Genomic DNA, 13,661 nt, shown 5'->3' on the forward strand with positions numbered 1-13,661 from the left:
AAGTTGTCACCTCCACATCCAATATGCTATTAAATGCTATTGAATAATTATGTTCTAGGAGGTCATTAGAACATAAACATTGGAGTGTGCCGGGGTGAAAATATTAAAAGTGAAATCTCTGTGGATATCCAAAAAGGGATATGTGTTGGACTATAGGCACACTTACAATCATATGGACTTTATCGTTGTCCAATATATGGTGCTTTTTGGTTCTAAACATGAATATCCAACAGGCAGGGGCGGATTGGGAACAAAAAGCGGCCCTGGAAAAATTTGTACTAGTGGCCCCACATGGGCAGCACCAGATGTGTAAGGTCTAGCCATGGGCCATGGCAGCAGCACCCTTCCCCCAAGACTTTCCAGATAGTGGGCATGTCTAGCATCAAGGGGGAAGTTAAAAAGAAATAAAATTAAATATTATGAGCACATTATATGATACACCTTCAGAATTTAGGAAACTATATCATTCTTTAGAAAGATATATTTTCTTGTTTATTACACCAACCGTATCCCAATCACTATTCACTCAATCTTATATGTCAGCCAAGCAGGCAGACAGAGCATACACTAGATCATCTGCAATCACAGGCTAAGTGGCAAAGAAATTTCCATATATGCAAATTGTTTGGCATCTTATTCATTATGTCTATAAATAGGACCACATGTCCTCAAACAAAACAGGCCCCACGGGTGCGCCGGCCCACCGGGAATCTTCCCTGTAGACCCTATGGCCAATCCGCCTCTGCCAACAGGTATATGTAAGGGAACAGAGGTACAAGTACAGTAATGAGGACTATATTGATGTCCAATAAATGGTACCTTCTGTTTCAAAATCCCTGGCATGACTAGGATGGCTGCATAGGAGTCTGAAAATCAGTACATATGAGCTAAGTGCTTGTCTATGTGCACAGAAAAAGAGAGCAAGTAAGGTCAGAGGTTTCTCCAGCACTTCTGCTTTTTGTCTTAAGTGGACAGTGTGCTTACTGCACCCAATGTTCCCTAGTGGTCGCCCATCTAGGTACTGATCAGGCTTCTCACTGCTTTGTTTCCAAGATCAGACGAGATTGGGCGTGACCAGTGAAATGTGGCGGTAAAGTTCCCCATTCAGCAAATGAGAGTGTGTGGTTAATGACAATTACCCAGAATAAAAGTACTTCTGCTGTCCAATGGGTATGCACAGGTTCTCTGTTACACAGGCATTGTAGAGGATAATTACCTGGCATTGGATGAGAGAGTACCGAAAAAAAGAAGAATCATAGATAAAAGAATAGGTTAAAGGTCATATGAAGTCTTATAGCGGACAGTGGATGAGAGAGGTGTGCTGTCTTTTCCTATTGAGATGGAAAAAGTATTAATGAGTTCTGGGACTTATTGAGAGCAATATTTATATTGATATGTGTGACTGCTGTTAAAAGTGATGTAATAAACCTGAAAGCATAATTGATTGGAGCCAAACAGAATAGACAGGTACAGACAAACAGCAAACAATGATAATAGAAATCTGGGAGAGATGCAAGTACTGAAATTAGACCATATCAATAACTGATGCCAAAAAAAGGAAATATAGGTACTGCGAAATAGACCATGTAAAGTAGATGATGGCAAAGAATAATTTTTTCAAGTACTGTAAATAAAACCGTAACAATGGCTAATGTCCAACGAAGTGCTTCAACTACAATAGTTCTAGCTAACACATTTGTTGTATGGACAGAGGTCAGATAATAGTAGAACTGTAAAAAAATCTATTACCAAAGAAAGATACAGGTGCTGTAATATAGACTGTACCAATAGCTGATGTCAGATAAAGTAAAAATAGCTCTCAATAATACACTTACTGTGTGGAAAAAAAACAGGTAATAATAAACTGTTAGGAAAGTTCCAAGAAACTGGGCTATGTATACAGATTAGCGCAGAGCTCAGAAGCAAAAAGTTTCAAAATTACTGTGAACCCTAGAAAGGTTCCAAGATACTGGGCTATGTATAAAAGTCAACTCAGAACTCAGCAGCAAAAAAATCTTTTTAAATTACTGTGGGCCCATATGGGTATATACGATACCAGGAATGAAAGTTATGTGGGCTGAACTGTGCACCGTTCAGCTCCACATGGGTCACAGATGGCCGTTTCACCAGGCAGTGGCTTGAAACAGCACACCTCTCTCATCCACTGTCCGCTATAAGACTTTATATGACAGTGGACAGCAGAAGATGAGGAACTTAACCTATTCTTTTATCTATGATTCTTCTTTTTTTTTCCAGTACTCTCTCATCCAATGCCAGTTAATTAACCTCTACAATGCCTGTGTAACAGAGAACCTGTGCATACTCATTGGACAGCAGAAGTACTCTTATTCTGGGTAATTGTCATTAACCACACACTCTCATTTGCTGAATGGGGAACTTTACTGCCAAATTTCACTGATCACGTCCAATCTCGTCTGATCTTGGAAACAAAGCAGTGAGAAGCCTGATCAGTACCTAGATGGGAGACCACTAGGGAATATTGGGTGCAGTAAGCACACTCCCCACTTAAGACAAAAAGCAGAAGTGCTGGAGAAACCTCTGACTTTACCTGCTCTCTTTTTCTGTCCACATAGACTAGCACTTAGCTCATATTTACTGATTTTCAGACTAATATGCAGCCATCCTAGTCATACCAGGGATTTTGGAACAGAAGGTACCATTTATTGGACATCAATATAGTCCTCATTACTGTACTTGTACCCCTGTTCCCTTACATATACCTGTTGAATATCCACGTTTAGGACCAAAAAGCACCATATATTGGACAACAATAAAGTTCATATGATTGTAAGTGTGCCTATAGTCCAACACATATCCCTTTTTGGATATCCACAGAGATTTCACTTTTAATATTTTCACCCCGGCACACTCCAGTGTTTATGTTCTAATGACCTCCTAGAACATAATTATTCAATAGCATTTAATAGCATATTGGATGTGGAGGTGAAAACTTTTAACTTTTTTGTGTCTTTCTGTGTATAAACCCTTTTTTTACTTGACGTAATTGAAAGTTAAGTTTTAATATTTTTCATCATTTCAAGTGTGCCCCAACACAGAGTCTTTCTTTTTTCTTCCTTCTAACCATTTGATACCAAGCAATGTCTGCAGTGTAACACAAGCAGTGAACAATGGTTGTTGTGACAACCCTTCCTGAGAACCGCATGTGCAATAAGGCTAAGGGGTGGCCAGACATGCATCTGCACAGAAGAGAGACAGTGATGCCAAATTTGTTGTCGGTTGAAAAACTCAAGCGACCAGGTTCTGGTAAATAATGTGTTAAATATGGAGACTGACGCAGGACATTTAAAAAAGAATAAGCATTTATCTAAGTTATAACAATGAAAACATGCCAGTACATAACTAGTTATACTCAGCTACAATAATAGCAAGAACAAATTAGAATACTCAGCTCTTATCTGTCTTAGATGACAGTCATCACTTAATTAGTTTAAATAATGAAGTCCAGTCTATTCTCCAGGGTCCCGTCTTATAACTTCACCGCAAGCTAAAATCTGGAGGGGATTTGTAGAAGGCTAGTTCCCTTGCAGACAGAACTAACTTCAACTGGAACTGATCTGCTATGTGTAAGTTTCTAGGCTTTATAGCCCTCCTGAATGAATACGTTAACAGTGTCTTAAAAGATATTACTTTCAGTGTCTGTGAAGCTGAGTGCAGTAGTCGTTCACTTAAGATAATTTATCTTAGACATGACAAGTTTCCCCTTTCACTCACTTATAAACACAATACCCCAAACAGCTTACTATACAGTTTCCATCTGAGATACTGATAATAGGAACATATATTTATTATAATCAGCCAGCCTAAAAGCTGGGTACACTGCACACTTACTATGTCCTTCGCACTATGTCAAAGGTGAAAGACAGCTGTGGAGCTATATTTCTAACTGGTGCCTATAGATCTGCAAAAGCATTTATCCTATTAAAAAGTACATATATAAAGTAGAGATGAGCGGGTTCGGTTTTACTCTGATTTATTCGGTTCTCAAAATGGCATCTTATTGGCTCACGGATGTCTCATGTTTTGGATAGCCAATAAGATGCCATTTAGAGAACCGAGTAAATCCGAGTAAAACCCAAACCCGCTCATCTCTAATATAAAGCAATGAAGTTATACATATATAAAATGAAGTTATACAGGAGCAAAATGGCATCAAAAAGTAGTTTAAAATATCAACCCATACACAAGTGAAACCCGTGAATCTGAGGAGGCCTGTGAAAATGTTTATATGGGGTCCCCATAGGTCTAGCTATGCTCTGCAACTAGGTCTAGTAGTTTAGATGAATTTGGTGCTGATTGCAAGTGCAAGTTAATTTATAAAGCAAACTTTTGTCAAAGATATACTGAAATTATGCAATCTGTATATCTGGAACTTTAGTAGGTAACTGCCAGCCCCTCTCATCCAAATAGAGAGATATGCGTAAAACAGATAAATACAGGCCAACAACTGAAAATGCAAAACACAAGTTTATTTAGCCAAATAAAAGCAAAAGATAAAAGTCATGCATCAAATCTAAATAAAAACAGCTTATGTGGCATTGACCCAATAATTAGATTAAATGTAGATTCCAAGTAAGGAAGGTGTCCACAGATTCCAACGCATTTCTTCCTGTTAAGACTTCATCATGGAGACTGAAAAACAACATTTTCAGAATACAATTGCTGTAAATGAAGGATAATTAAACAGTATATCAAGGTATGACAATAAGAGAGAACACATTACAGATAAACTCAATAATCGCACTGTAAGTATTGCAAATTGCACTTCTAAAGTGCAGTAGAAAAAAGCAACTTTTATAGTTATTCAATAATTGAAACAAATGAAAAAAATAAGCAAAGTAACAAACAAAAAGAAATATGGGAGGGGTGTTAGTATTAAGGGGGGGGTACTCACGGAACGATCGCTGCTTAAAATCTAAGCAATCTGACTAGATTGCTTAGATTTTAAGCCTGATTGCTCCATGTGTACCCCCTACAGCGATAGCGATGCGCAGCCCCGCGCATCGCTATCGCTGGTGCTAGATTGGCCTGCCGTGCAGGCCAATCTAGCGGGTCGATCATTTCACCCGCTGGGTGAAATGAGCGTCCCACCCATCTCCCCCCGCACGCTCAGCACACATTGCGCTGTGCTGAGCGGCGGGAGAGATGTGTGCTGAGCGGTTCGCTCAGCACACATCTCTCCCGCATCGGCCAGTGAGTACTGGCCTTTACAGTCCATCAATTGAGTTGCATTCATCCTACACATACAGTAGAATAGCAAGAATAGAGATAAGATAGACAAATAAAGTTAAATTAGTTACAGTTAAATAGAGTCATCCTCCAACAATATCAATATGACTTTTACATTACACTTAACTGAATTACATTTTGTTAACCCATATAGAGTTTTGGACTATGTTTATATTGCAGAACAATGCATAATTTTGTTTATCAATATGCTCATACACTTGAAGGCCTATAAAGTCAGCATGATCACACTAGGAGAAGGCAATTGATTTTGTACAGTGGTCTGTGTGCACATCAGGACTGCAGAAGTGTGTCTTACTCTTTACTGCTTGCAAGTCATACTGGACAATGGCTGCAGCAGTACTTCCTGTGTAACCAAACCTTACTGTGTAACTAACACTTCCTGTTTGACAAGTGGATAGCAATGACGCAATACATCTACAGTTTTGGTATATAAATATACTTTCTATGTTACAGCAAATGTTTCTTGACAAAACAAACTTTTCTTTCTGTGTCTTTATGAACCCTGGAGTAGGTGGAGCAGGTATAGATTTTATTGAATGCAGTCAGAAATTTGTAACCCCCACAGCAACCTGGTTAAGCATCTTGGTTCTTAGTGTACCTGATGATGACAGTCTCATCCCAAGTGCTTCAGTTTAAAAATCATTCCTGTTTTACTTCAGTTAGGGTGGGTTGTTTTTTGTTTTTTTTTGGTTATAAGGAACACATTTCCTCCCTTGTGATTTGTAAAGTTCTTGACCTGGTCAACACCATTTTATGAATTTAATGGACGTGTCTGCAAGACTAGTACTTGGGCTTCCCTCTCATATGTGACATGGGGAGAATGGTGGGGGAACATTCCTCCATTCAAGTATCCTTCACCCTATTCTTCATTTTGACACATGTATCCCCAACTGATGTCTGCCGGAGGAGGGCTTTCATCATCAGAGCAGTTTCCACCACCACAATTTCATAGTGGAAGAAATTCCGAGCAGAGCTCTGGTGACATTCATTGACATCACTGGCAGGGCTGCCATTAAGGGGGGACTGTTAGTACACATGTTTCAGACCTGACCACTCTGACTGAGAGGGGAGGGTCCGGCCCGGCCCACTGCTACTGCCCGCTTGCCTGTCCCGGATTCTTACCTCCGGTTCTGGTCCCTGCGGCCTTCCTGTTAGCTGGCTGGTGTGGCTGTGGCGGATAGGAGCTGTGGCAGCAAGGTCCTTTGGTGTGGCTGCCGGGTGTCTGGAGGCTGGGGTCTGGGTCCTGGGAGCGGAGCATGGCAGCCGGGGCTGTCTGTTTCCAAGTGTTCTGTTGCTGGAGTGTGGCGTCTGGGAGGCAGAGGCCTGAGGTAGTGGCTGTGTGCTGGTTCCACATGTGTCCTCTGTGCAGGGAGCCACTATGTTGGAGACCAAGCCAAGCCAATAGGTATCCCAGTTTGCATCCAGCCAATCCGGTGGAGTCTTCCCTTATAAAAAGGGGTTGATGCTTAGTCATGGTGCCAGTGCTTAAAGTTACTTGCTGCTGTAAGGTGCTCAAGCTCTGTGCTCCCAGGTTAACACCTGGTATCCTGGTTCTCTTGTGGCCGCCCGGTGGTCAGTTCTGTTATTGCAGTCCTTTGCTCCCAGTCCACCTGCTCTTGAGGTTTAACTGCTGGGTCCTCTATCTGGTAGAGGGTCTCCATCTGCTGACGGTGCTCACAGCGATCCTCTCTTCAACATCGTTCTTCAAGTTGTCTCTTCATTCAGTGTTCTTCAGTATCATTAACAAATCACAAGTCAACTCTTCATTCAGTGTTCTTCAGCATCGTTTACAAATCACGTCATCTCTTCATTCAGTGTTCTTCAGCATCTTTTACAAATCACAAGTCATCTCTTCATTCAGTGTTCTTCAGCATCTTTTACAAATCACAAGTCATCTCTTCATTCAGTATTCTTTAGCATCATTTACAAATCACAAGTCATCTCTTCATTCAGAGTTTTTCAGCATCGTTTTCAAATCACAAGTAACTTCTTCATTCAGTGTTCTTCAGCATCGTTTACAAGTCACGAACATTTTGTCTTTCAGAATTCACTCAGACTTTTCTCCTAGTCGTTGTGTATGATTGAGGTCTCAGTAAAGCTGAATTAATCTTTCTTCAGTGTATCGTTCTCGTTCATTGGGGGTAATTCCAAGTTGATCGCAGCAGGAAATTTTTTAGCAGTTGGGCAAAACCATGTGCACTGCAGGTGTGGCAGATATAACATTTGCAGAGAGAGTTAGATTTGGGTGGGTTATTTTATTTCTGTGCAGGGTAAATACTGGCTGCTTTATTTTTACACTGCAAATTAGATTGCAGATTGAACACACCACACCCAAATCTAACTCTCTCTGCACATGTTATATCTGCCTCCTCTGCAGTGCACATGGTTTTGCCCAATTGCTAACAGAATTCCTGCTGCGATCAACTTGGAATTACCCCCATTGTCCTCACTGCCTACCCCTCTACATCTTCGGTCCTAAGTCTTCAATCCATGAGTAAGAACTACATTCAGCTACCTTGTTTCTTTCCTTTGCCGATAGCTGCTCCCTCAGTTATTATCAGTCGTCAGATCCCCAACTCAAGCCAAGTGTGACATTGCCAATAATGCAGCATAGTGAAGAGGGCCCCGTCTTCCCGCTGCCTGCCATTGACAGTGTATCCTGCATCCTCCCGCCGCCCATGCAGCAAAATGAAGGAAGGGCCCCAGTCCTACCGGCTGCTGCCCATTGCCTGCTGTCGAACAATAAACTGTATTATACGCAGCGCATGATGTCATGACATCATGCCGCATTACTGAAGGAGAGAGGAGCAGTGTGGAGATTGTTTTTAGCTTGCTGATTCTTTGATAAACGTGTATTTGACACAGAAAAGCATCAGAAACCTAAACCATGGAATCCTACCTGTCCCTATTTTTCACTGAATCCGCCAAGCATTTGCACTTTATTTGGAGAACCAATGACAGCCGTATTAAAACATCAGCTAACAGCGGTTCACCTGCATAAATATTGCTTCTGCAACTATTCTCTGAATTAAAATTTTAGTGAGGGCCTTACAAAAACTAGATATCAACAATCAGGACTCAGATACTTATAGGAGGCTATCAGCCGAAAAAGAGTTTGTAAATTATACAGTGGCAAATACAAGATTTCTAGAGGGGGGGTTTCCAAATACAGTCCACAATCTCCCACTCTGCGGAACATTGGAGCAAGTGCAGGAGTATGGGGGAGCAGTAGAAGAACCTAGTAACGATACTGTACCTTAGTGTAGACACTGGTATTTTTATAAACTTGATACTGTATGGAATACAGTATTAATATTTAACACTATAGATACAGTATAGATTGTATAAAAATTTTAATAATATAAATAAGTGGTCAGGAAAAGGTTAAACATGCCATAAGAAATAAATACACAAACATAATAGAACCAGTACTGCTATTTCTAAGCACACATTCTCCCACCTCATGGTAAGGCTCCTGTCTCTTCTTCCTGGTAGCTACTCTCTGGTCCACTGCACTGATTGAGGACTCAGATCCACATACACAACAAATTTGGTAGAAGACACTGCTACCAATGGTCATGTGCAGCAGCGCTGGTCTGTCCCTTAAACTGCATGATGGTGGCGGCAGCGCTAGTAATCGTATTATATCTACCATTGCTATTGTTATAATTTGAACCACTTGCCACCCGAATACCCCCCCCCCCCCCCATCTGCATTTGCCTATGATATACTGTCTGAACTCCAACCTGTTAATAAAACTGACTTGATCCTAAATATTACAGAGACAATCCTATACATACCTCCATTTTGATAGTGGAGGTCATAACAGTCATTCTTAATCCAAATGGGACACAAAAATTCTGGATAATGGAATTTATAATAATTTGTAGGAATGTCTTGGCTGCATAGCTTTTTTGTACTTTTTTAGTGCCAACTTTAACCCCGTTCAGTATGACTTACCAATGGACTGGATGCCAGCAGTCAGTATACCGACAGTGGCATCCCGTCCATCAGAATCCAGACAGCCCACCATTTAGCTCCCTAACTCTCACCTTTTCCCTACCCCAACCCTCCCTTGTGGGTGCCTAATCCTAACCCTCCCCACTTGGGGCCCTACCCTAACCCTCCCCACTTGGTGCCCTACCGTAACTCTCACTTCCCCGCTGCCTAAACCTCCCCGCTTCGTGCCTATCCCTAACCTCCCCATTTATGTGCCTAACCCTAACACTCCCTCCCCGGTCTCTAACCTTCCATTGCCTGCACCGTAACAAAAATCCCCCTTCTGCTGCCTAAACCTAACATATCCCCCCCCTTTCCCCCCCCCACCCACACAGCAGGACGGCAGCACATCCCGCTGTCAGGACGATCCGGATGCCGGCTGTCGGTATTTTGACGCTGGAATCCCATTTGGCATTGATATTTCTACGCCGAGATTGTGTCCTCCCTCGGGATCCCATTCGTTGGTTCCCCTTTAACCATGATGTTACAAGTTATATAATACAACAAGGAAACAAAAAGAGAAACCCATACACATACACACTAATGACAATTAAAGCAAACATTTCATTAACCTTTGTAAACAATATTTAATGACAGTTCATTTGTTTTTAATATAGGCCAATCTAAATTTTTAATTTTAGCAAATATTACAAATGCTGAGATATGGTTTTAATAAATTAATAATAATAATAATTAATTATTATTATTATTATTATTATTATTATTATAATTTATTATTATCATTATCATTTAATGAGTTCCAGAACTTAATAAAGGAAAACCCATTGCATACCAAGACACATTGTTTACAGATACCATTTATTAGTTTGCTCATATATTAATGTAATTTTTGTGTTGCCAGGTGCTGTAATGATCTATATAAGTGGTTACATTGTTCACTGTAATACAGTGGTTAGTGATGGTGACATTGCTGAAGATGTCTGAATAAACTGATAGCAAGATAACATACAGGAATTTATCTATTAAATTGCTAATTAAATATATGAAAAGTCATATTTAGTAATCAACACTAAAACCCATAAGAATTTAATAATGAGAAGTACAGTAAATAATGTGTAATGCAACCTAATGTGCAAACTATGTATATATAAATATATATATATATATATATATTTATTTATTTTTGTTGTGTTGCCTATGTATTATTTTGCATGTAACTTGCTACGGGCTGTTTCATGGTACTCATGGCTGGTGAGAGACGTTTGCAGGTCCCTCTGCCCTTGAGCTGTTACATTAGTGCATGGAAAGCACCTTGCAGCCTGTGACAAGCGCAGCAGATCGGCACTAAATCAAAAATCAGCGCCAGCCGGGGATCTAAGCCACCATGAAGGTCACAGCCATCAACTGCATGCCATCTCAATCCAAACAAAACACATTGTATAACGGGGAATTTTTACCTCTCACACTAGGTAACAAATGCCTGAGTTTGGAGCAATGCTTCATTGCTACAAAAGCTGCTAACTAACCTCTTGAGTGTTATTCATCCTTGAAGCACAGAAAGGAGAGATTAGGTGTTTTTAGTGGTAATTGTATACTTTGCAACTGAAATCATGGTTGAATGCTAAAATGGAACCGGTAATGAGAGATTGTGTTCCAAGTGCTATGGTTTTGTTTTGCTGATTACAGGTGGCTAATTTCACTTTATGTATTTGAATGTTATTGTTTAACTCAGCTGCAGAAGATGTAAAAGTAAAAAAAAAAAAGGTTCGCAGTTGTTTAACATTCGCAACAGTATATAGTAAATGTAACTGGGAACTTTCAGCCGCAAAGTGCTTGTTTTTACCAGCAGAAGAATGAGCCAATCACGAGAGGCTATGCAAGGTGTCCTCCCACCAGGCAGCACTTACTGTGATTTAGCAGCATTAGACACACTATTAAAAAGTTGAGTGTATTGCTGTATATACAGTAGTCTCATCCATGTAAACCATGCAAAAGTAACTATTGCTGGCATACTATATTAAGGGGATCCATTCAGAATACCGGCGTTTGGCATCTCGGCAGTCAGAATACCAGTGCGGGAATTCCAACACTAAGAATGTGGAATTCCAACGCTCAGAATGCCGACGCTGGTATCCCAACATGGTGGGCAGTGCCGAAACTAGAGTCTCTGTCACCCGGGGCGAGACAGTCATTTGGCGCGCGCCCCCCCCCCCCCCCCCCCACACCCCTCTGCCCCGTTATACAGAAATACATCCTCTCATACATGTACACACCATCAATAATACACAGTACGGTACATATCTACACAGCCCCTGAATATACACATACTACCAAAATTAACATATATACGTGCCCCTGTATATACACATACCCCAATATACTGTGATTAAATACACCCCTCCTATACATACAAATGAAGTACACACCCTGGGTACTCCAGCATACACACACAACACCGGGTTACGCTGCACTGCTCCAGTACACACACACAGGGTTACACTGCACTGCTCCAACACATGCACACACACACAGGGTTACACTGCACTGCTCCAACACATGCACACACACAAAGGGTTACACTGCACTGCTCCAACACACATACACACAGGGTTACACTGCACTGCTCCAACACATGCACACACACACACACACACACACACACACACACACACACACACACACACACACACAGTTACACTTCACTGCTCCAACACATATACACACAGGGTTACACTGCACTGCTTCAACATACACACACAGGGTTACACTGCACTGCTCCAACACACACACACACACACACACACACACACACACACACACACACACACACACACACACACCCACACACAGGGTTACACTGCACTGCTCCAACACACATACACACACAGGGTTACACTGTACTGCTCCAACACACATACACACAGGGTTACACTGAACTGCTCCAGCACACACACTCACACACAGGGTTACACTTCACTGCTCCAACACACATACAAACAGGGTTACACTTCACTGCTTCAACATACACACACAGGGTTACACTGCACTGCTCCAACACATGCACACACACATAGGGTTACACTGCACTGCTCCAACACACACACACACACACACACACACACACACACACACACACACACACACACACACACACACAGGGTTACACTGCACTGCTCCAACACACATACACACAGGGTTACACTGAACTGTTCAAGCACACATACACACAGGGTTACACTGCACTGCTTCAACACATACACACACACACACACTCAGGGTTACACTGCACTGCTCACACATATTAGGTTAAAGTACACTGCACACACACATATTGTACATATATAGCTGCCCGCCTCTCCCTACCTACTTTTAGTGCTGATCTGCTGTGTCCGTCAGGGCCCCCTCCTCTCCATTTCCGAAGCGTGCTGTCAGTCACACACACATCGCTGGCAGAGGCGACGGCTTTGTTACTTTCCGTGAAGCTGCTCTAGCCTCTACGCCGGGAAGCGTCCTAGCGCAGCTGAGCAGGACGGCGCCTCTTCAACCCTGTGCCGTCCTGCACTACCAGTGGTAGTTCCCGCTTACTGCCTCGCGCCGGCGCCCTCTCCTTTTCCGCGCCCAGGTCGCGTGCCCCCCTAGCCCCCCCCCCTAGTTGCGGCTCTGTGGTGGGAGTCCTCACTGGTAAGGGTTACAGTTAGGCTGCGGGAAGAGGGGGTTAGGGATAGGGGTGTGGGGTGGGGTAAGAATACTTAACCAACCCCTGTCGGGATTCCCTGCTTCTGGATGCCGGTGTTGGTTATATGACCGCCTGTATCCCATCCGCCGGGAAATCGTATGTATTCCGTATTAAAATATGGATGAATATAATTCCTAAAATACAGAAAAAACTGATTTACCAGTGTTAATGCATCAATACAATAGGAGATGTACCCAAATCAATAATTATGTTTTTTGCTCTGTCCTGATTGGTACATTCAGATACACCATTTTTATTGGCTCCTTGCTACTAGATCCAGATTACATTGGACCAGCTACATAGTTTGCCCTCTGATGCTTAATTTTTATCTTGACTAAGTACTAGATTAAACCATTCTGGAGACCAAAAGTCAGCAGAGAAAGTAACAGAGTATCAGGGTCATCAAAAACCCTGCCAGTGCTAAGTGCATTGTACCAAGGGGCTCTGGGATCCACCATATGGGGACATGTTTATGCCTAGCCTGTACTCCTGGACTCCCAGAAACGCCCAGGTACTTATTACCCACTCACCTCTTCAGAGTATGTCTGGTGGCGTTCCTGAATGGATTATAATTTGGATCCATATTGTCAAAGACTCAATGTTGCCAGAAGCAGAGTGACTAGTAGTTATCTATAATTGGTGCAGGTTATGTGGTGAAAATTGACCCACAGGTTAA

At 41.9% G+C, this 13,661-nt stretch overlaps 1 pseudogene; it reads left to right on the forward strand.

Annotated features, from left to right (window-relative positions):
- Window positions 1-2,397: 2,397 nt before the first annotated feature.
- On the forward strand, window positions 2,398-2,516 carry LOC134951608 (5S ribosomal RNA; annotated as a pseudogene).
- Window positions 2,517-13,661: the final 11,145 nt, after the last annotated feature.

The sequence above is a fragment of the Pseudophryne corroboree genome, chromosome 1, assembly GCF_028390025.1.
Source record: "Pseudophryne corroboree isolate aPseCor3 chromosome 1, aPseCor3.hap2, whole genome shotgun sequence".
NCBI lineage: Eukaryota > Metazoa > Chordata > Amphibia > Anura > Myobatrachidae > Pseudophryne > Pseudophryne corroboree.